Source organism: Sus scrofa, chromosome 7 (assembly GCF_000003025.6).
Source record: "Sus scrofa isolate TJ Tabasco breed Duroc chromosome 7, Sscrofa11.1, whole genome shotgun sequence".
NCBI classification, from domain to species: domain Eukaryota; kingdom Metazoa; phylum Chordata; class Mammalia; order Artiodactyla; family Suidae; genus Sus; species Sus scrofa.
The window spans coordinates 34,111,401-34,131,899 of record NC_010449.5 but is presented as its reverse complement, the minus strand read 5'-3'; the positions used below and the strand labels follow the sequence as shown (position 1 = coordinate 34,131,899).

The window sequence follows — 20,499 nt, the reverse complement described above, 5'->3', positions numbered from 1 at the left end:
TTCCTAGTCAGATTCGTTTCTGCTGCGCCACGACAGAAACTCCTCAAACTTAAATTTAAATTTGCTCAAGCACCCAGATGCCATTTAGGCAGGAAGTTCAGAATCATTCTATTCAGCTATTCCCACTTACTCTCCATTGGTTTTTCTCAGTGTAGTTTATATACCCTCTTTATCACAATCAGCCAGGGTACTAGTTAAAGACAGACTCCCACAGTACCCCTCAAAGCAGAACCTCTGGTAGGACTCAACATGCCCCCAAGTCATTTTTATGCACACCTCACACAAGATCTTTCTTAGTTTGAAACTACCTTGCTCTACCTTGTCTGATTCCCATATGACTTCTAGAGCCGCATTATCCAATAGAACTTTCTGCACTGAGAAAAACATATTATATATGTACTGTCCAGTATAGTAGCCACTAGCCACTAGTTATTGAGCTCTTGAGATGTGACTAGTGTCACTAGTATCACTGAAGAACTAAATTTTTATTATTTTTAATTTAATTTTTTAATTAAAAAAATTTTGTCCACACCCACAGCATGTGGAGGTTCCCAGGCCAGGGGTCGAACCTGCACAGCAACTGCAACCCTAAATTTTTAATTTAAATAGCCACACGTGGCTTAGGCTACCATATTGGATAGCACGGTTTTAAACTGATAGTCCTCAAGAACAAGAACTGTATTTTCAATCTCTGTATACCCTTTGTGCCTGACAGAGTAACCCAGGAAATAAAAACTGAAATAGGAAATAGGTCTGCACTACTTCTGTTTTTTGAGGTTCCTGGTATATTAAAAAAAAGAATGCCAAAACAGGATTACAAAATATTTCCTGAACAAATCTTTTAAATCCTTACATTTACAAAGCAGCTTTATTGTCCTATTCTCAAGATAAATACAGGATTAAAATCTTATATCATGGATACACTGATGTTTGAGGACAATAGCTAATGGTCATGGGGTACTAAGTTATCTTTCAACCTTTGATATAGCAAATATAAAAAATGAATTATAACAACGATGATTCCTGCTTCGGCTCTTTCCATGTACCTTCAGTTAAAGTGTATATGTGCAAATATATACACCAGTGACACAAATAGATCAGTAATACATGAGGTGGAAAAGGATTTATAGCAAAAATTGTGATTTATATTTATTTATTTGCTTATACTGATTTTATTTTATTATTTTATGATTTTTATTTTTTCCATTTTAGTTGATTTACAGCAAAAAATGTGATTTAGATTAGATACAGGAAAGTTAATTCTTCATAGTGTGGCCAACAGGAAGAGTATACTGGCAGAGGCTGTGAGAAAAGCGTTTGATTGGAGAATCCGGGGGTTGAGGCTTCCCACTCATGCTTGCCACGCTTACTTTACCTGTCTGCCTCCCTCGGGAGAAAAACAGCACAGTTAACAGTGACTCTCTAGATGTGCGATAATACTGAAACTTCTTTGAAAATAATTCATTTTTCTGGTTGTTTGGTCGATGTAAAACCCTGAAGACCTTGTAAACAAAATATCCTTAGCAGCATGGAAGGGTCCACAAGTTTTTTCTCTTTGTTCTTGTTTCCATTTTTTTGCCTCCCCAAAGCATATGGAAGTTCCCCGGGCCAGGGATCAGATTAGATCACAGATGCAGCTGCAGCCTATGCCACAGCTGCGGCAATGCCATATCGTTTAATCCACTGTGCCAGGATGGGGATCAAACCTGCATCCTGGCACTGCCCAGACACAGCCAACCCCCTTGTGCCACAGCAGGAACTCCAGGTCCACAAGGCTTAACTCTCGCCTGAAGTGAGGGAAGGGACTATCCCTAAGGTAGTCAACATTAAGCATTATTATCACCCATTCCTTAGCTTTCCCATGATCAACCTGAGGTGGCTAGTGCAGTTACACACATAATGTAGAATATTAGAAGTAAATCTGAGCAAGAGAAAACCCATATGCAAATAGGTTAGGACAGGGAATATATTAGAACGCAGACACACAGGCCTCAGGTTCCTATGTAAGCACTAAAGCTGAGCTGAAAACTGACCCGGAACTTCATGACAGCCAAAGTGAAAAGAGAAACACATCTAGTTATACAATCTACTTGTCTGTAAGGAAGACACATCAGTTACTCAAGTTCAGCCAAGCATTTCATGACATTTGGCCCTGAAAGAAAATTCTCTCATGGGATTTTCCATAAGGGACGTAAAATGACCGAGGGCGCAGTAGATCTAGAGGAAATGCACTAGTGGGCTCAATGGAGCTGTCTCTTCTTAAATCCCTTTATGGATGTAGAGGTCACAATAGTCAAAAGACAAGTCAGTAAAACACTCCTGGTAGGAGGTGAGATTTCTGTATGTATGAGCTCCGGACAGTGTGGGCAGGTATGCAGATTTCTGAGGGACCAGCTAATACCCTTGCTCACTAAAAGCAGATACATATTGTTCAGAGCTCAGTAATCAGATCAGCAGATGGTAGGTGGTTTTGTGAAGAGTGAGTCATCCTGTTGGGATTCTCACCTAAATAGGAACATTTCTCTCTGCATGGTGCTGGATAGAGGGAGCACCTGCAGGCAGTCCAAGATTTTCCTTAAAAAAACCAACTCTTCAAAATAAGAAGAATGAAGGGTTCGAGTTTGTAAAGTTCTATCTAATAGAGGGTATGCAAACTCACAGACAAGTCATTTTTTAAAAAAACAAAGTTCACATTACTTACCGATATTTAGAGGTCAATAGATTTCAAATCTGGCAATCCCAGATGCTCACACCACACTTGGTAAAAGTCTGCTGGCTGAGTGTAAAGCATTTGCCCAGGCTTTAGGCATTTGAATGTCCTGCTGGAGAATGATCATTTGGACTGAAAAAAATTTCAAAGTAGAAATTAAGTTGCTCACTCTGGCTGTAGAAAAATCTAAATAATGCCTCCCATGAAATGGATGGCTTTAGGAAAAAATTTTTAATGGTTTTTACTTTTTCTTTTTTTTTTTTTTTTTTGTCTTTTTGCCATTTCTTTGGGCCGCTTCCACGGCATGTGGAGGTTCCCAGGCTAGGGGTCGAATCAGAGCTGTAGCCACCGGCCTACGCCAGAGCCACAGCAACGCGGGATCCGAGCCGCGTCTGCAACCTACACCACAGCTCACGGCAACGCCGGATCGTCAACCCACTGAGCAAGGGCAGGGACCGAACCCGCAACCTCATGGTTCCTAGTCGGATTCGTTAACCACTGCGCCACGTCGGGAACTCCTACTTTTTCCATTATAGTTCGTTTGCAGTGTTCTGTCAGTTTCTACTGAATAGCATAGTGTCCAGTCATACACATATATACATTCTTTTTTTCACATTATCCTCTATCATGTTCAATCATAAGTGACTAGATACAGTTCCCTGTGGTATAGAGCAGGATCTCATTGCTTATGCATTCCAAATGAGATATAGGTTATAAATAAGGAGGGCCACAACTTGCTGGTTTTATGCTACTTGAGATACTTTCTGATCTGTCTGACCACCAATTCCATTGATCTGGACTTTTAGGGTCACAGAACTCCTGGTTTTATAGGAACTAGGATTCTATATTGAACTCATGAAACTTAACCTCAAACAGTTCTTGACCACAGGGTCAAAGAAAAACCATGCAAAACTGCAACTTTTCTTTTTAAAACATGCATGAGAAATCATGCAAAACTGCAACTTTTCTTTTTAAAACATGCATGAGAAATCATGCAAAACTGCAACTTTTCAAAAGTTTACTTTTTCTAATTATAGAATAAATGTACAATGCCAATAATTTAGAAAATAAAGAAGAATTTAGACTATTTTTTCCAGCTTTTTGAAAAATTTCAAACCAACAGAGTATAGATATGCAGGCCAAGGGTCCTTCCAGTTACTAATACCAAGCCATAAATTTCTCAAGAGCTTCCGGGTAGTCAGAATGAAAGGAGAAAACAGCCAGTTATGTAATTCGCATTGCCTATAAGGAGAGAACCTGTCAGTCACTCAGGAATAGCCAAGAGTTTCATGGCAGTTGGTTGAGAGAGAAAATTTCTCTTGTGTTCATTTAATAGGGAATACAAAGGGACATCACACACAACAACCCTGTCATAACTGCACTGGTGAGTTCGGTAAACTCTGTTGTCTAGTCTTTCACTATCAGCAGAGGGTGCATGGTACGAAGGAAGGCAGCAGCCTGGGGGTGGGTTAAGAGCATGGACTCCAGAACCCAACTACCTGGGTTTGAATCCTGGCTCCTCACTGTTGTGTGACCTTGAGTAAACTACTTAACCCTTAAATACCATAGTTACCTGAAGTATAAAGTATTGTGATTACTAACATCACTACCTCAAAGGGCTATTATGAGACTTAAATGAGTTAATGCCCAGAATGTACCTAAAACAGTACCTGGCACAAAGCATCACCATTATTACAGTAAATTGCTAAAATAAAGGCGTGCACATGATGTAACAGTACAGAGGCAGGGCACTTAGACTACATAGGGGAGAGGATGCCTGATCTACAACTTAACTGCTGTTAGTATGACCTTGGCCCAGTTACTTAAACTTTGTATTCCCACCGGCTAAAACAGAGAGAATGTCAGTTACTGATACAATAAGCTGATGTTTGTGAAATCAAATGAGAAAATACATGAGGATTAGATGAGTAAATGGAACAGAGCATGGCAAGTTTAACAAATGTTTCCAGTTGGATCTGGTGGATAAGTAAATAAATTATTCTTGTATTCAGTTTTTAAATGTGTGCATCTTTTCTGATTTAACAAGTGTACTTGGTTTAGAAATAGTTTTGCATAAATATTCATTCAGATCACAAAGCTACTTAGAAGTGATGTTCAATGATGAGTGGCAAATGAGCACAACTCTCTTGTTTGCTTTTCCGAAATCACCATGGTTATATTCATCTTTTTTTTTTTTTTTGGCTACACCTGTGGCATGTGGAAGTTCCCAGGCTAGGGATCAGACCTGTGCCACAGCAATGATAGGAGCTACAGCAGTGACAAGGCTGGATCCTTAACCCACTGTGCCACCAGGGTATTCCCTGGTTGTGTCCATTTTTTGAGGCACATTGTGTCCACCTGAGAAAGTAGATAAACGTAATACCTTGATTTACATTTGGAAACAATGATTGCTCCCTCATCTGTATTATTTTATATATCCCTCATGTCACTTCTACAGAATTCTCTTATAGAATGGAGTATATTGTGTTATAGTCACAGTTCATTCAATTTATTCCTTTCTTTGTTTAAAAAAGAACAATGCCGGAGTTCCCATTGTGGCGCAGAGGAAACAAATCCGACTAGGAACCATGAGGTTGTGGGTTCGATCCCTAGCCTCGCTCAGTGGGTTAAGGATCCGGCATTGCCGTGAGCTGTGGTGCAGGTCGAAGATGCGGCTCGTATCTGGCGTTGCTGTCTGTGGCATAGGCCTGCAGCTATAGCTCTGATTCGACCCCTAGCCTGGGAATCTCCATATGCCATGGATGCGGCCCTAAAAAGACAAAAAGATCAAAAAAAAAAAAAAAAAAAAAACCAAAAAACAAAAAACGACAACAATGGAAATTACATACTTACATATTTAACTTCCTTCCTAAACTGAGTTTTTTGAGCGATTGTGTCATATCCATATCCATAGTGTCTGGACATAAGCTGGAACATAAAACACTGACTCTCACTGTTTGGTGAAATGAATAGGATTTGAAGTGTGCTGTTATAAGCAAATGAGTCTAGTATAAAGTTAAGGGGACTCTAGGAATTTATGTGAAAATCATAGACAATCTGATCTTCTCCTTTGATAGATGAAAAACCCAAGCCTGGAATAGCCAAGTTGCCAAAGGTTACTTAGCTAGTTAACAGCTAGAACCAAGACTAAAATCCCAAACTCCCACCAACTAGTCCAGATGCCAATCCACTCTAGTGACCTGCTTTTCAGACCCCAGGAATTTGGTGTCTACCTCTACTAACTCACTACAACTGCTATTGATGGTCACCAGCCACATTTGTGTTGCTAAATCCAATCCTTTTCAGCCCTTGATATACTTGCCCTATTTGTGGTCTCTGGCTCAGATGGCTCCATCTCCCCTTTTCAGTTCTTTCCTCCCTTGCCTCCAGAGGCATTACACTCCCCTGGTTCTTTTCTCTCTCTAGCATTGTCCCTCAGACTGTGGGTTTCTGTGCATCTGCCACTGCCTTTTAAACGAAGTGCTTCCCGGGATCCTCTGTACTATTTCTTCTATGTTCTTTGATTGACCTCATCCAGGCCTAGGACTTAAATGACCAATTGTAAGTTAATGTCCTCTAAATCTCTTTTAACTCAATGTCTCTCCTCATTCAAAGACCTGTGTTAATTCAGCTGCTTATAGGATATTTCCCTCTGGGTACAAAGGTTCCCTTCATCAAGCTACAGTTACATTGCAGTTGTCTTTGAGGGAGCCTAATAAATTGCGTTCTCTCTATCTCTTTTTTTTTCCTCTAGGTAAAAGAGAATGCAGCAAGAGACAAACTATCATCTTTATTATTGAATATATTCCTTTCCTATTGCTGTTGTTAAAAATTACCGCAAACTTAGTGGCTTAAAACAACATAAATTTATTATCTTACAGTTCTGGAGATAAGAGATCCTACAATCAAGGCGTTGGCAGGGCTTGAGGGGAGAATCTGTTTCCCTGCCTTTTCCAGCTTCTAGAGGCCACCAGCATTCCTTGGCTCCATCTGCAAAGCCAGCAGTGCAGATTCTTAAAATCTTTCTCTCTGACCTCTGCTTTCATCATTGAATCTCATTCTCTGACTCCCACTCTCCTGCCTCCAGCCCACCAGACAATCCAAGATAACCCATCTCAAGATCCCTAATTTAACACACCTGCAAAGTCCCTTTTGCCATGTAGGGTGACATTCACAGGTTCTGGAGATTAGGACATGAACCTCTTTCAGGGACCATAATTCTGTATACTATAACTAACAAAGTTGGTATTGGATATTACCTGTGGACGCAGAGCTCCCTAATGCTAAAGTCTAAAATCAAATAGGGGAGTTCCAGTCTTGGCGCAGAGGAAATGAATCCAGACTAGGAACCATGAGATTGTGGGTTTGATCCCTGACCTTGCTCAGTGGGTTAAGGATCTGGCATTGCCGTGAGCTGTGATGTAGGTCGCAGACATGGCTCGGATCTGGCGTTGCTGTGGTTCTGGCGTAGGCTGGCAGCTGTAGCTCTGATTTGACCCCCCCCTCCCCCAGACTGGGAACCTCCATATGCTATGGGTGCAGCCCTAGAAAGACAAAAAAAAAAAAAAAAATAGCTTTACTAACTTGTATTCCTGGACTAGGCACCCTCAATCCCACCCCTAGGCCCTGCTCCTGGTGAATCAGAGAACACAAATTTCCCTAATGGAAGCTTTCTTTTCTTCTTTTCTTTTTTCTTTCTTTCTTTTTTTTTTTTTTTGGCTACACCCACAGCATGTGATAGCTCCTGGGTCAGGGACTGAACCTGTGCCACAGCAGTGACTGGAGCCACAGCAGTACAACACTGAATCCTTAACCTGCTGGGCCATGAGGGGACTCCAGAAGCTTTAAGAAGAAAAAATGGTATGGGCTACACATATCCATTTTCTCCTTTTAATTTCATCAGCCAGGAAATCACTGCTCCAGCGAGGAGTGAGCTGGAGGCAGGTGCAGTGAGAAGCCAGGATTATATTATGTACAAATGAATGTTACTTTGTATTGAAGGAAACATGATGAGTGAAGAATAAATGTTTCCCCAACATATCCATTTTTGAACTTATCATCATATCCCACAAATCTGATCATCCTCCTCGGACTGTCACTGTTATTATCTAGTACCTTAGATCAGAAACTTATAGACGTTCCCATCGTGGCACAGTGGTTAACGAATCCTCAGTGGTTAACGGAATCTGACTAGGAACCATGAGGTTTCGGGTTCAGTCCCTGGCCTTGCTCAGTGGGTTATGGATCCAGCATTGCCTTGAGCTGTGGTGTAGGTCGAAGATGTGGCACGGATCCCGCATTGCTGTGGCTCTGGCATAGGCCAGTGGCTACAGTTCCAATTAGACCCCTAGCCTGGGAACCTCCATATGCCTCGGAAGTGGCCCTAGAAAAGGCAAAAAGACAAAAAAAAAAAAAAAAAAAAAAGAAAGAAACTTGTAGATAACTTAGACTCATTCTTCTTCACATCTTGTTAAATGTCCCCACCATTTACCCCGGCACCCATACTAGAAACTTGGCCTACTTGTCTTTCCCTCACTCAGTGCTGTCAACTCTACTACCTCAACAGTGCTCACCTCTATCCCTTCCTCTGCCTATTCCCACTGCCAATGCTTTGGTTAAGCCTCTGACCACTTCTTATGTGGAGTACAGCTATGACCTCGTAATGGTCTTCTGCCTCAAGCTTTGCTCTTTCTGTCCATTTTCACTTGCATACCTTTACTCACGAAACTTTGTCTGGAATTAAGCATGCTTTCCAGTTATTGTCTCCAAATCCCCACACCCCGGACCTCCAGTTTGCCCACAGATCAAGCAGAATTGACTGTCCAACAAGCAGGATCAGATTTGTACCTAGGTTTCCCTGACTCCAAAGTCCAGGCTCTTAACTGCTCTTGCCCGACTGTTTTCTCTTATAAAAAAGATGTTTTAAAGTCCAGTGAGCCTTATACTTTAAAAACACCTTTGCATACATTATTTTCTTTTAGCCGCACAATTCTCCAACGTAGGCAGAATGGGTAGTTATCCTCATTTATAAAATGAGGAAACAGTCTGGGGAATTAGGCCAGGTCCGTCACACGCTGCTGCTAGTGAACGAGTGTCATTCAGCGGTCTTCCACATTAGCCGTGCACTCAGCCCCTTCTGGTCCCAGTCTTTGGAGAGACTTCCTGAACGCTGCAGAACTGGCCGTGGTGTCCTCCCAACTCTGGACAAGGCCGCTGCTCTTTCCACGGGCGCCCCAGCGATTGCGACAGGGACCTTCCCACTTGCAGTGACGCAATCAGTTACGCCAAACAGTGACGTACACTGACATGACTTACCCTGAGCCAGGTGCCGGCAGGACGGCCACACCCTGGGGCCCCCTACTCTAGAGGGCAGCGGGTCTCGCGGGTGGGGTAAGCCGCAAAACCCGCGGGAGGTAACTCCGGGTCCTAAATCCCCGGATCCCGCGGGCCCGCCACCGATCGGTTGCTAAGTGACGCCAGCGCGCAGAGGCGCGTGCGCGGCCACGGCGGTGTGCGTGAGAGCGGACGCGCGCCGCGGCGGCGGCGGTGGCGAGGACGGCGGTGACGGCAGCGGCCGAGGGGGCGGTGGCTACGAGGGGGGTGCGAAGCGGGCGGAAGAGGCGTCTGTGCCCGCGGCGAGGTCGCAGAGGAACATCGTGGGAGTGAGTAGCCGCGGCCTCGCTGGGGAGGTGGGGCCTGGCCGCACCTGCTGCGCGGGCCCGGGGCGCGGGGACGCGCTCCCCTCCATGCCCCGCAGCCGCTTTCTCCGGGGGCGGGGAAGGAGCGGGGACAGAGCGGGGACGGGGGCTGACGAGGGTCAATTCTTGGGCGCGGGCGCTCTGGCAAGCGGCAGCCGGGGATCAGCGAAGCCTCTTTAGTCCTGAAAGGTGTCGTGGGGAGCAGGCGTCGGGGTGGGGCGGTGGTTCGGGGTGGCTCTGCCAGGCTTCGGACCGAGAAGTCGGAATCCCGAGAAGCCCGGGTTCCCGGAGTAGCCTCACCTGCTGCCCCTCGAGACCTGGCCGAGGCGGAACCGGGGACGCTGTGATTGGGGTTCGGAAAGTTTGGCATTGCTGGGGCCTTCAACGCCCCTGCCCTGGCTGGGCCCCGAGGAGGAGAGGGTTGTTATGGAGAGAGTTGTGAATCTGTGCCTGCGTGCGGCATCAGACACACCCACGACCTGGGGAAGGCGATCTGTCAGTGTAGAGGGGGCGGCCAACCTGTTGCCTGGTGTTTCCAACTTCATGGGTGTGTGCACGTGTTTAATGCACGCACAAAACTTTGGCGGCCCTGAGCATTTTTATCACATTGTTGCTGCAGATTTTGAAGCCAAGGGACAGATAGCCATCTATGGTTCTTCTTCCTATACTCAAATCACCTGTTTTATTTCCCTAAACTATGTTGCTCTTCTGTCATTATTAGGGCCAAGGAAGTGTGGAGGCGGTGGTTTTTGTTTTTCTTAAAAGTAATGGAGGCTTGCTGTTTACTAGGCAGAAAATACAGATTCTGTTCGGCGTGTGGGCTAGAAAATGTAGATGGTCTTACAAGCTTGATTGGAAAGGTGCAGCTAATTATCAGTCCAGTGCTTTCTTCTTGATGCGCTGGACTCCCTCGTGGGTAGATGTGTGATGGGTGTAGTGACCATGCTTGGGAGAATGGAGTATGGGAGGTAGAAAAGCAGTCAGCCTTTTCTGACTGTTGATGAAGGCAGTGCCTAGAACCGGCAGAAAGAGACTATACTGACATTTAATCATGATTTGTGCAGGAAATTAAAAAAAAACAACTTGTAACTTTCCATTTAGCGTTAAAATTCTGTGATTCAGTTGCATCACTGAGGATCTGTAAAGTATGTTGCTTGAGGTTCTTTCATCTTGGAACCAGTGACAACCTTGCTCCGTTACTTGGAATTCAGTATCTTGCGCGCTGAAATACAATACCTTTTAGGACAGAAATCATGTTTGTTTTCTTCAGGGCCATATCTCTAGTACCTACGAAAGTGCCTGCCACAGGATAGGCACGTAATAAATATTTATTATATATGACACCACGGATAAGTCATGGGTCAGTGTATAGCAAGCATTTAACTCAGTCCTTCAAGTAGTTAATACCTTTGTCCCCTCTGCCCGTTATTATGCTATATGTGGGAAGAGGATTGTGGGATTACAAATGACATAAAAGACCTGTTTTTTTTTTTTTCCCCCTTTAAAAGCAAACAGTCTAGCTAGGAAAATAAAACATGTAATATAATTATGAAACCAAATGAGGTGTGTAAACAGGTGTTATGTGAAATGCTATACTTTTGAGTGTAGTAGAAGTTTAGAAGAGATAAGACTTGTGGGCTGAGTGAGTGAATTCTTTGGGAGAGGTAAGATTTGATCTTGTCTTTGTCATTTTTCTTTTTCTTTCTTTTTTTTTTTTTTTTGCCTTTTCTAGGGCAGAGAACTAGACTTCTGTCTTCTTTGGGAAGCTGGGTGCCAGTGTTCCTGGATTTTCTTTTTTTTTTTTTTTTGGCTGTCCTGTGGCATATGGAGGTTCCCAGGCTAGGGGTCTAATCGGAGCTGTAGCCACCGGTCTATGCCAGAGCCACAGCAACTCGGGATCCAAGCTGAGTCTGCAACCTACACCACAGCTCATGGCAATGCCGGATCCTTAACCCACTGAGCAAGGCTAGGGATTGAACCCGCAACCTCATGGTTCCTAGTCGGATTTGTTAACGATTTGGAACTCCTGATCTTGTCTTTGAAAGAAGTGTGAAATTTCTCTTAGAGAAGAGATAGTCGTATGTTGAGAAAACTGTGAATTTGGTCATTGGGTGATATATTGAGGCACTTTACATGTCCTATGAGTGGAGCAGAAGTCTCTGATAGGGGAGATTTGGGAAGATAAGGTTTAGCAGGTGGGGAAGGGCAAGTATTAAGACTAAGGCAGGTTTATCACCATTCCACTGATAACAAGATAGAGCCTGCTTGAGAGGGGTGGGAGTTGTGTTACTCAAAGTAGAGTCTTAGACAAGACTAAGTGTTATCTTTACTTAAAATGAAAGGATATTGTAGTTAAACCAGAATCAGATTGAACCAAATACTGTAGTTGAACCAAATCAGAGGTACAATATACCTCTGATTTCAGTTACTAATTAGAATAAATGCCTCACTAATGTGTCTGTATCTTCTGTACTTAGTCAGCAGCGCATGTCCTCATTTCTAAAATCTACCTGATGTGCTTGGGCTGATCCATTGGAAATTTCCTGAAATGATGTACCCAAAGCAATTATCCAGCCACTCTCGGTGACACAGTTTTGCTTAGGATTATCTCCTTTAGTGGCCTATGAAGTTTGTAGTTACCGCTGACCTTGTAAAAATACAAATAATGTTAGCTGGAAAAGGGTCATTTGAAGAAAGGGTGCTCAAAAATATTGACAAAAAGATTTGAGAAAGTTAAAGGTGCTGTTGCTAAATATTGAACCCTTAGTCTTCATCTTTTGTTAAGTGAGCATTCTTTTGACTGTTGCATAAACCTGAAGTTGTATTGCCAACCTTTGTAATGTTGCAACACCAAATGTTGCATTATTTAATAACTCAGCAAATATTTATTGGGTGCTGGCTAGGAAGACAAAGAATAAAATGCAGTATACCTGAGTTACCAGGAATTCATGAGAGGAGACAAACACTAATCATAATTTTTATGAGAAGAGTTCATCACTCTTTTTTTTTTTTTTGTCTTTTTAGGGTCTGCAGCATATGGAAGTTCCCAGGCTGGGGGTTGAATTGGAGCTGTAGCCGCCAACCTACACCCCTACACTGCAGCTCACAGCAATGCTGGGTCCTTAACCCTCTGATTGGGGCCAAGGATCATACCTGCATCCTCATAGATACTAGACAGATTCAGTACTGCTGAGCCACAAGAGGAACTCCAGGTTCATCACTTTTAAACACAGCATTGTAAATCAGCCACACTTCAATTAAAAAAAAGTGTTACTGGAGTTGGCTCAGCGGGGTAAGAACCTGACTAGTATCCACTAGAACGCGAGTTTGATCACTGGCCTCTCTCACTGCAGCTCCTACTCGACCCCTAGGCTGGCAACTTCCATGTGCTGCAGGTGGGGCCCTAAAAGAAAAAAGTTACCACTTTTGGGATGAATAAAATGCTGAAGGAGTAGTCACTTTGGCAGGGGGATGAATTATAGAGTTGGGGAAAACTTTAAATATAAGAGGGTGGAACTTAGCCCTGAAGTTGAACTCGTATTTTGCGATGTAGGAAAGGGAAAGCAGTCATTCCAGGCAGAGAGGAGAGCATAGACAAAGTTGCCAAATGTTGAAATTGAATGAGAGTTTTGGAAAACCTTGGATTGTTTTTTGTAGGCTTCTTGTATGGCAGAAGTGATGATGCTGGCAAGGGATAGTTGGAGCTAAATTATAAGTGGGCCCTCCATTCCAAAAAACCTAGACTCCCTCCTTCTAACTCTACCTCTGTGTTGGTGATGGAGAGCTTTGGAAGATAGAATAATCAAAACATTAACTGGCAGTTTCATATGCAGAATTGCATGACAAAGGAGAGGTTGGGAGACCAGGTAGGATGCAGGTGAGAGAGGCTGGGAGCCTGAAGAGAGACAGTGGGAATGGGTGGCTTGTAGAGATATTTTAGATGTTAAAATTTCTAAATGTTTTGAACAGCTGGAGGTGAGACAGAGAAGTCAAAGGTGACATGTCTAGCTTGAGTAAGTGGTGTTTATGAGGACATTAAGTTAGAAAATACAGGAGAAGGAACAGACCAACAGTGGAGGGAAGAAATTATGGCATGTTGGTCCATTAGGTAACTAGAAATTCTATTCCAGAGTTTATGAGATAGTTTTGGGATAATTGTAACTGACAGTCCCCGGGGTTGTGGAAGTGGTACCATTCTAGGAGTTAGTACAGTAGTTAATACTGTGGACATTGGAGTTAGAAAAACCTGAAGTCAAATCTCTGTTATGCCGCTGTTGGTTGGGTTGGGTGACCTTGGGCAAGTTATTTAGCATCTCTAAACAAAGTTTCTTATGAAAAATTGGGTTAATAATACTTTAAAGAATGGTTATGGAGGAGTTCCCATCATGGCTCAGGGGTTAATGAATCCGACTAGGAACCATGAGGTTTCGGGTTCCATCCCTGGCCTTGTTCAGTGGGTTAAGGATCCGGCATTGCCGTGAGCTGTGGTGTAGGTTGCAGATGAGGCTCAGATCCTGAGTTGCTGTGGCTGTGGCTGTGGCGTAGGCTGGTGGCTACAGCTCTGATTGGACCCCTAGCCTAGGAACCTCCATATGCTGCGGGTGCAGCCCTAAAAAGACAAAAAAAAAAAAAAAGAAGAAGAATTGTCATGGAGATTAATATAATATGTGCATAATAGCACAGTGCAGTGCCAAGAGTAAAAACTGGAAAGGGCAAGGAGGGGGAACTTTTGGCAACAACAACTTAGGTCAAATTTAGATGGATTCTCAGACTTGAGCATGCATCAGAAATAACTGGAGGCTTTGGTAAAACACAGATTTCTAAGTCCCACCCCTGAAGTTTCTGATTTAGTAGGTCTGGGTGGGGCTCAAGAATTTGCATTTTGAACAAATTCTCAGGTGATGCTGTTGTATTTCCAGGACCATACTTTGAGAGCCACTGATTAGAGCGTTAACGAAAGAAGGGAAACCAGCATAGAGGCTAACAAAGAGATTGAGGTTGATGGAAAACCTGGAGAGAGTTTAGAGAAGGATAAGGAAATAGCATCCTGCAGGCTCTCTAGATGTACCAGTCTGCTTTCCAATTCCATGGACCTCCTCTCATTCTTATTTCTGTCTTCTCCAGAATTTGGTGTGGTGCTCGGCACACAGCATTGTTTGAAGCTTTGAAGTTTATTACTGTCCTTGTGTGTGACTGCACAAACTCACACGCAGATTTCATTCATCCTCTTATTGTTTCTAACTTTACAGCTACACACACACAAACACAATAACTATAGAAAATTTCTTTTGAATAGCTGATGCAAAGCTTGGTGCTTTGACTTTGTGTTAAGACCCCCCCCCCCACAAATGTCAGAGAGTCCAGTTTATAAAATAATAGTAATAGGTGTTAAGATTACACCTGTGTTTTGTATTAGGCACTTTGCAGGTTAATAGGGTAAGCAAATAATACACTTCCTGTACTTGGGACCATTATAATAGGATGGGCAAAATGGGCAAAACTTGAAGGAAAGAAACAGGATGAGATATAATCACAGAAATGTGGGTAGAGAAGAGCCAGAATATAAGGACGACTTTCTTGTATGCAGATATACTTTGGATCTTCTATGTTTCATACACTCATATAGCACAAATGTTAGTTCTCATCTGTTATAGGAAGTTATAAGGGAGTTCAGCTGAATAAGGGACTCAAACTATCCTTGTGCAGAGATAAGAGATATATTGTAAAGAGATTTCAGGAGTTAAATTGTAGCTTAATAGACCAGTTAGCTATTCACCATGTTTCTCCGGCTCTTGTTCTCTCTTATTTTTTCTGCTAACATTCATTAAGTATTTACTATGTGCCCGAAACTGTGCAGAGTGCTGCACATAGAGAAATGAGTAGGCATCAAGGACTTGAAGTTAAAATCATTCAGTCTTATGAATGCAAGAAAAAAATATAGAGGTACACAACAATTTTTTAAAAACAGTCTAAGAATATATGATTTGGTAGAGGAAAAACATCTGCAATACTCATAGAATATGATAAGTCCTATATACATATTGATCACAGACTTGGTCCTGCAATACTTGTTCAGCACCTGAGTGTTCAGTTTTGATTTCAACTCATAAGCTCTTACAATGTTTTAGAAATCATAACATATCATAAATCCACATTAATCTCCTGGGCTGCCTTTTGAATCTTTTTGTGACACAAAAAATATTCCATCAGTCCGTGTCCTTGTTTTCTTGGTTTGGGAAGTAAGAGTACACATAAGCAAAAAGATCATTAACAACTAGCTATTGTTTATCAAGCGGCTGCATTATGCTAGGCCTTTTCTGTATGTCACTTAATCCTTATAATAACAACCCTGTAAATTGGATATTATCCTCATTTCACTCAAGGCAGCTAAATTTCAGAATGTGAAGAACAATGTGCCTGTGGTGGCCAGTGAGGTGGGACAGGCTTCAGTCCCAGCTTGGTCTCCAGAGCCAATGCTCTTCATGTCAGCTGGGGCAGATTTTGAAGCACTGTGGGAATTGCAAAGAGGTAAAACAGATGGAGAAATCTAATCTTGTTTCGGCTGATTTGGGGAAAGTTGTTAGAGAAGTTAGAATTTTGATAACTGCTTGAATGACTGGAAACAATTTCACAACAATGTTAGAGATGGAGGGAAAGGAGGTAGACAAAGATCACAATGCTGATTTTCCTGTGAAGATGTGCTATATCTGACTCAAAACTTTATTTATTTATTTATTTTTTTAGTGGAATGACAGAGTATTTTACATAAGCATTCATATTCTCTATGTATAGGTGCAGTCTTCTAGAGGAAGAATTGTACTTTTCCAAGCTAATGACATTTAAAGTAAATTCAGAACTGCTTTTTTTATCACTTAGTGAAAAACATCTTGCTGCTCACCCCAGATAATGCATACTTGAGATTCCCAACTAATCCTCTTTCTCTTTACACCACTTACTCCTTTCACTCACCCAAGTGCTTATTTTTTGATCTATTTACAAAGTAAATATTTGCATATTCTACTTCTGGCTTAATGTTCTTATACTGATTTGATTTAGCCCTTTTATTTTTTTATTTATTTATTTTTTAATAGTATTTATTGAGGACAAGAATGGTAGTTGTTTTGTTTCTTTTTTGATTTTGTGTGTGTGTGTGTCTTTTTGCCATTTCTTGGGCCACTCCCGCGTCATATGGAGGTTCCCAGGCTAGGGGTTGAATCGGAGCTGTAGCCACCGGCCTACGCCAGAGCCACAGCAACGCAAGATCTGAGCCGTGTCTGCAACCTACACCACAGCTCACAGCAACGCCTCCAGACCCACTGAGCAAAGGCAGGGATTGAACCTGCAACCTCATGGTTCCTAGTCGGATTCGTTAACCACTGTGCCACAATGGGAACTCCTATGCATTTATTCTTATATAATTCCACTTATACTTATTTAATGGTTTTCATAATTAATGTTAAGTAGAACCAAACATTTATATAAACGAATTTATCTTTCAAATTTGCAGAGGAAAGTACTTGCCTGAGCAGTGTCAGAAGGCACACACTGCACCTTCCATAGAACATGGACTTTGGGTTACATGATGATGAGTAACACTCGAGTCTGTTAACTTAGAGTCCTTTGGGTACTTTAGAAACTCTTCTTGAATAGGTCCTAAAGTATGTCCATTTAATTCCAAATCTCATTCTTTAGAAGGTGTCTGTATATAGGAGTTAATTGGTTTAGTCAGGAACCTTTTCAGAACACATCAGAAACATACTTTTTGGTTTTTTTTTAGAAACATATTTTTGGTTTATATTTTGGGACTTAATTTCTTTAGATGGTAACCAGATCATGGCTTCACCACTCCAACCCACAAAGGTATCAATTATCTGCTTACTTTTTACTTTTAACTTTTTATTTTAACCTCATTTAAATAGAAAAAATTCTCATATAACCTTTACATTCCCCCAAATGTTAACATTCCTGTATATCTTTTCAGAAATATTCTGTATATTTTGCATATTCTTATGTTTATTCTTTTTTTTGTTTGTTTTTTCCCTTTTAGGGCCGTACCCAAGGCATATGGAGGTTCCCAGGCTAGAGGTCCAATTGGAGCTACAGTTGCCGGCCTGCACCACAGCTCACAGCAATGCCAGATCCTTAACCCACTGAGCAAGGCCAGGGATGGAACCCGAAACCTCATGGTTCCTGTCGGGTTCGTTAACCACTGAGCCATTACGGGAACTCCGTGTTTATTCTTAAATATAAATGTCACCTACCATGTTACTGTATTGCATCTTCCTTTTTTTTTTTTTTTTTTTTTCATTGTATCTTGGAGGCTATTTCATATCAGTACATGAAAAGGCTTCCTCATTCTCTTCAGCCAGCTGCGTAGTATTCCATTGTATGGATGTTGTCAGGAAAAATTGTGAAAGACTATGACATGGGCATAAAAGATTACTGACTTCTGTCTTGTGCACTCTTCCAGGTTATCTGTACTTTAAGGTACTTTCACTGTTGTTGAGCTAATTCATAACTCCGCATATTGTGGAAAAATGAGAATAATGCAGATGATTCTTGTCCATACAGACACAAAAGAATTTTTTTGAGTGTAATGGAGTTGAATGTTATCCTGGGGATATTGAGCAATTTTGCATCTACTTGTAAAGCAATTTCAGCATTCCAGATAGTGTGTGTGTGTGCTTTGACTTCTCCTTTGATCCCTTTATATTATCTGACTGGCTGCTTCATTAATTACTCCATTAAAAAAATCTTTGACATGTTTTATATTTGTTCAATTTACTTTTAAAAAAATAGCCTCTTAACAGACATAACAAGTTCCTTTTTGGTGGACATTCTGTTTATAACGCAGCTCATGCCAGTTTTAGCTTTTAATCTCTAGAAAAATCTGTGCTAGCCTGAAGAAGTACTTTGTGATAGCTTGCCAGGGAGATTAAGGGGTGAGAAAGCTTTGATAATTTTTCCATCAAACACTGTGACCTGGTCCCTGTCCTCAAGGAGGTTACAGCCTAGGAGGAGGAGAAATGTTATCAGATGAAGAGTAGCAAGGACGTTGGGTCATCTCCTACAGGTGAGCTAAGTGTAAGTTCCCCTAAGGGAACTGGCACTGGTTTGCTTTCCCCCCAGTATGTGCTTTTTCTCATAGGCCCCTCATCTGTGCTAGCTGAGGCAAAGAACTAGACTTTTGTCTTCTTTGGGAAGCTGGGTGCCTGGATTTTCTTTTTTTTTTTTTGGCTGTCCTGTGGCATATGGAGTTCCCAGACCAGGGGTCAAATCTGAGCCGCAGTTGTGACGTATACTGCAGCTGTGGCATGGCCGGGTCCTTAACCCACTGTACAGGCTAGGGGTGGAACTTGCATCCCAGTACTCCAGAGAGGCTGCTTGTCCCCTTGTGCCACAGCAGGAACTTCCAGTATTCCTGTTTTTAATACTGGCTGTGGAACTAGTCAAGACTTGGGCACTCAAAAGGAAACCCACAGCCCCACCATGGGTTATTGGTTCTCACAGATAGTGGCATTAGCAAGAGACTAAAGTCAAGACGGTATAAAAATCAAGTACTGTCAAAAATTTTCTTTAGAAGATCCTTTAGTGCCTACAAAGTACCACGTCATGATTTTTTAAGTTTATCCATGCCCCAACATAAGCTAATTTGGAGTATGAGGATTTAATTTTACTAGAAGTTTTATTTGACACCCCTAATTTGGCTGAGCAACACCTCATTTCATGAGTGCTACCATTACTAAGCATTTCCTGGCTTGCCTCAAAAGTTCCACAGTGAAGCTATCTTTGCAGTTATGTAATTGGTGCTTTAGTTAAGTTCTCGCAAATATTTATTTTGCTGTTGTGTAGTAGTAATAATAATCTTTGTGCATTTGCATTGTTTTCAGTGATTTCTTTGTTCTCTCTACATTCTGTCATACCACCTAAAGCTTAAGAAATGTACACTTTGTTAACTACTGAAGTATTTGTGTACCATTTATTTTAGTGGTTAGTAAACTCTTCTGATGTGTGGAAATCACCTATTGAGAGAGGTTTTTTTTGTTTTTTGTCTTTTTAGGACTGCATCTGTGGCATATGGAGGTTATCAGGCTAGGGGTCCAATCAGAGATGTAGCCACTGGCCTACACCACAGTCACAGCCACACAGGATCCAAGCCGCCTCTGTGACCTACACCACAGCTAATGGCAACACCAAATCCTTAACCCGCTGGGTGAGGCCAGGGATCGCACCCACATCCTCATGGATGCTAGTTGGGTTCATTAGCCACTGAGCCACGATGGGAATTTCCTAGTGAGAGTTTTTAAAGGAAGGGTTGATTGTTAATTCTCCTAAAGCAGGATAACTCTATTCCATCACCTCTTCTCCTTTCCGTTATCAGTGTTTCTATATAGCCTTCAGTTAATTCTTCACTGCCTCCATCTATTTGTCAGGGTTGAGGAACTTCTGAAATCATTTTACCTTCTATTTCAGGCTGGATTATAGCAAAGAGCATATAGTCATGGAGTGAAGAGATGGAGAGCTCTCACTGTTTTTTTCTTTCTTTTTCTCTCTCTTTTTTTTTTTTTAGGGATGCACCAGCGGCATATGGAAGTTCTTAGGCTAGGGGTTGAATTGGAGCTACAGCTGCCAGCCTACACCACAACAACACAATATCCGAGTTGCATCTGCAGCTTACACCACAGCTCACAGCAACACAGGGTTCGTTGCTGCTGAGCCACGAGGGAACTTTGAGCTCTCACTATTTCTGACTCCTTCTAGGTACATAGCTGAATTCACCTGAGTTAACTTTGAATATGTTGTGACTCCTCTGTGGTGAGAATTGACCTAGTTCAGGTAGAGTCGGGGAGGAGACTCCCAGGCAGCTTCCTTTTATCTGTCTGTCTAATACTTCTGAGAAGACACCTAAATAAGCTCCGATGTTCAGAGAAGGCTTCCCTGGTAAAGGTGACACCTCATTAGGCCTAAAGATAAAGACTTTATGCAGGGAGGTGAAAGGAATATATATTTTGGGCAGAGAGATGGCTAAGTGTGTCACGGTAAGTGGTGACTAAGTTTGATATTGCTGAAGCACAAAGTGAGAGGCAGGGC

The 20,499-nt window shown here is 42.2% G+C and overlaps 1 protein-coding gene and 1 long non-coding RNA gene across 4 annotated transcripts in view; one reads left to right on the top strand and one right to left on the bottom strand.

Moving 5' to 3' along the window:
* LOC110261680 lies at positions 1,124 to 9,019 on the bottom strand. Its single transcript, XR_002346133.1, has 5 exons — positions 8,424 to 9,019; positions 6,590 to 6,700; positions 5,564 to 5,638; positions 2,702 to 2,842; positions 1,124 to 1,387 (listed from the first exon to the last, which is right to left on the bottom strand). It is a non-coding gene; the product is annotated as an uncharacterized LOC110261680 (long non-coding RNA).
* BTBD9 (BTB domain containing 9) overlaps positions 9,227 to 20,499 on the top strand; it is a 399,597-nt gene continuing 388,324 nt past the window's right edge. Inside the window, exon 1 of one of the 3 annotated variants that reach the window (XM_021098100.1) lies at positions 9,227 to 9,372. The gene's annotated coding sequence lies outside the window, so the exon portion shown is untranslated. 3 annotated transcript variants of the gene reach the window in all.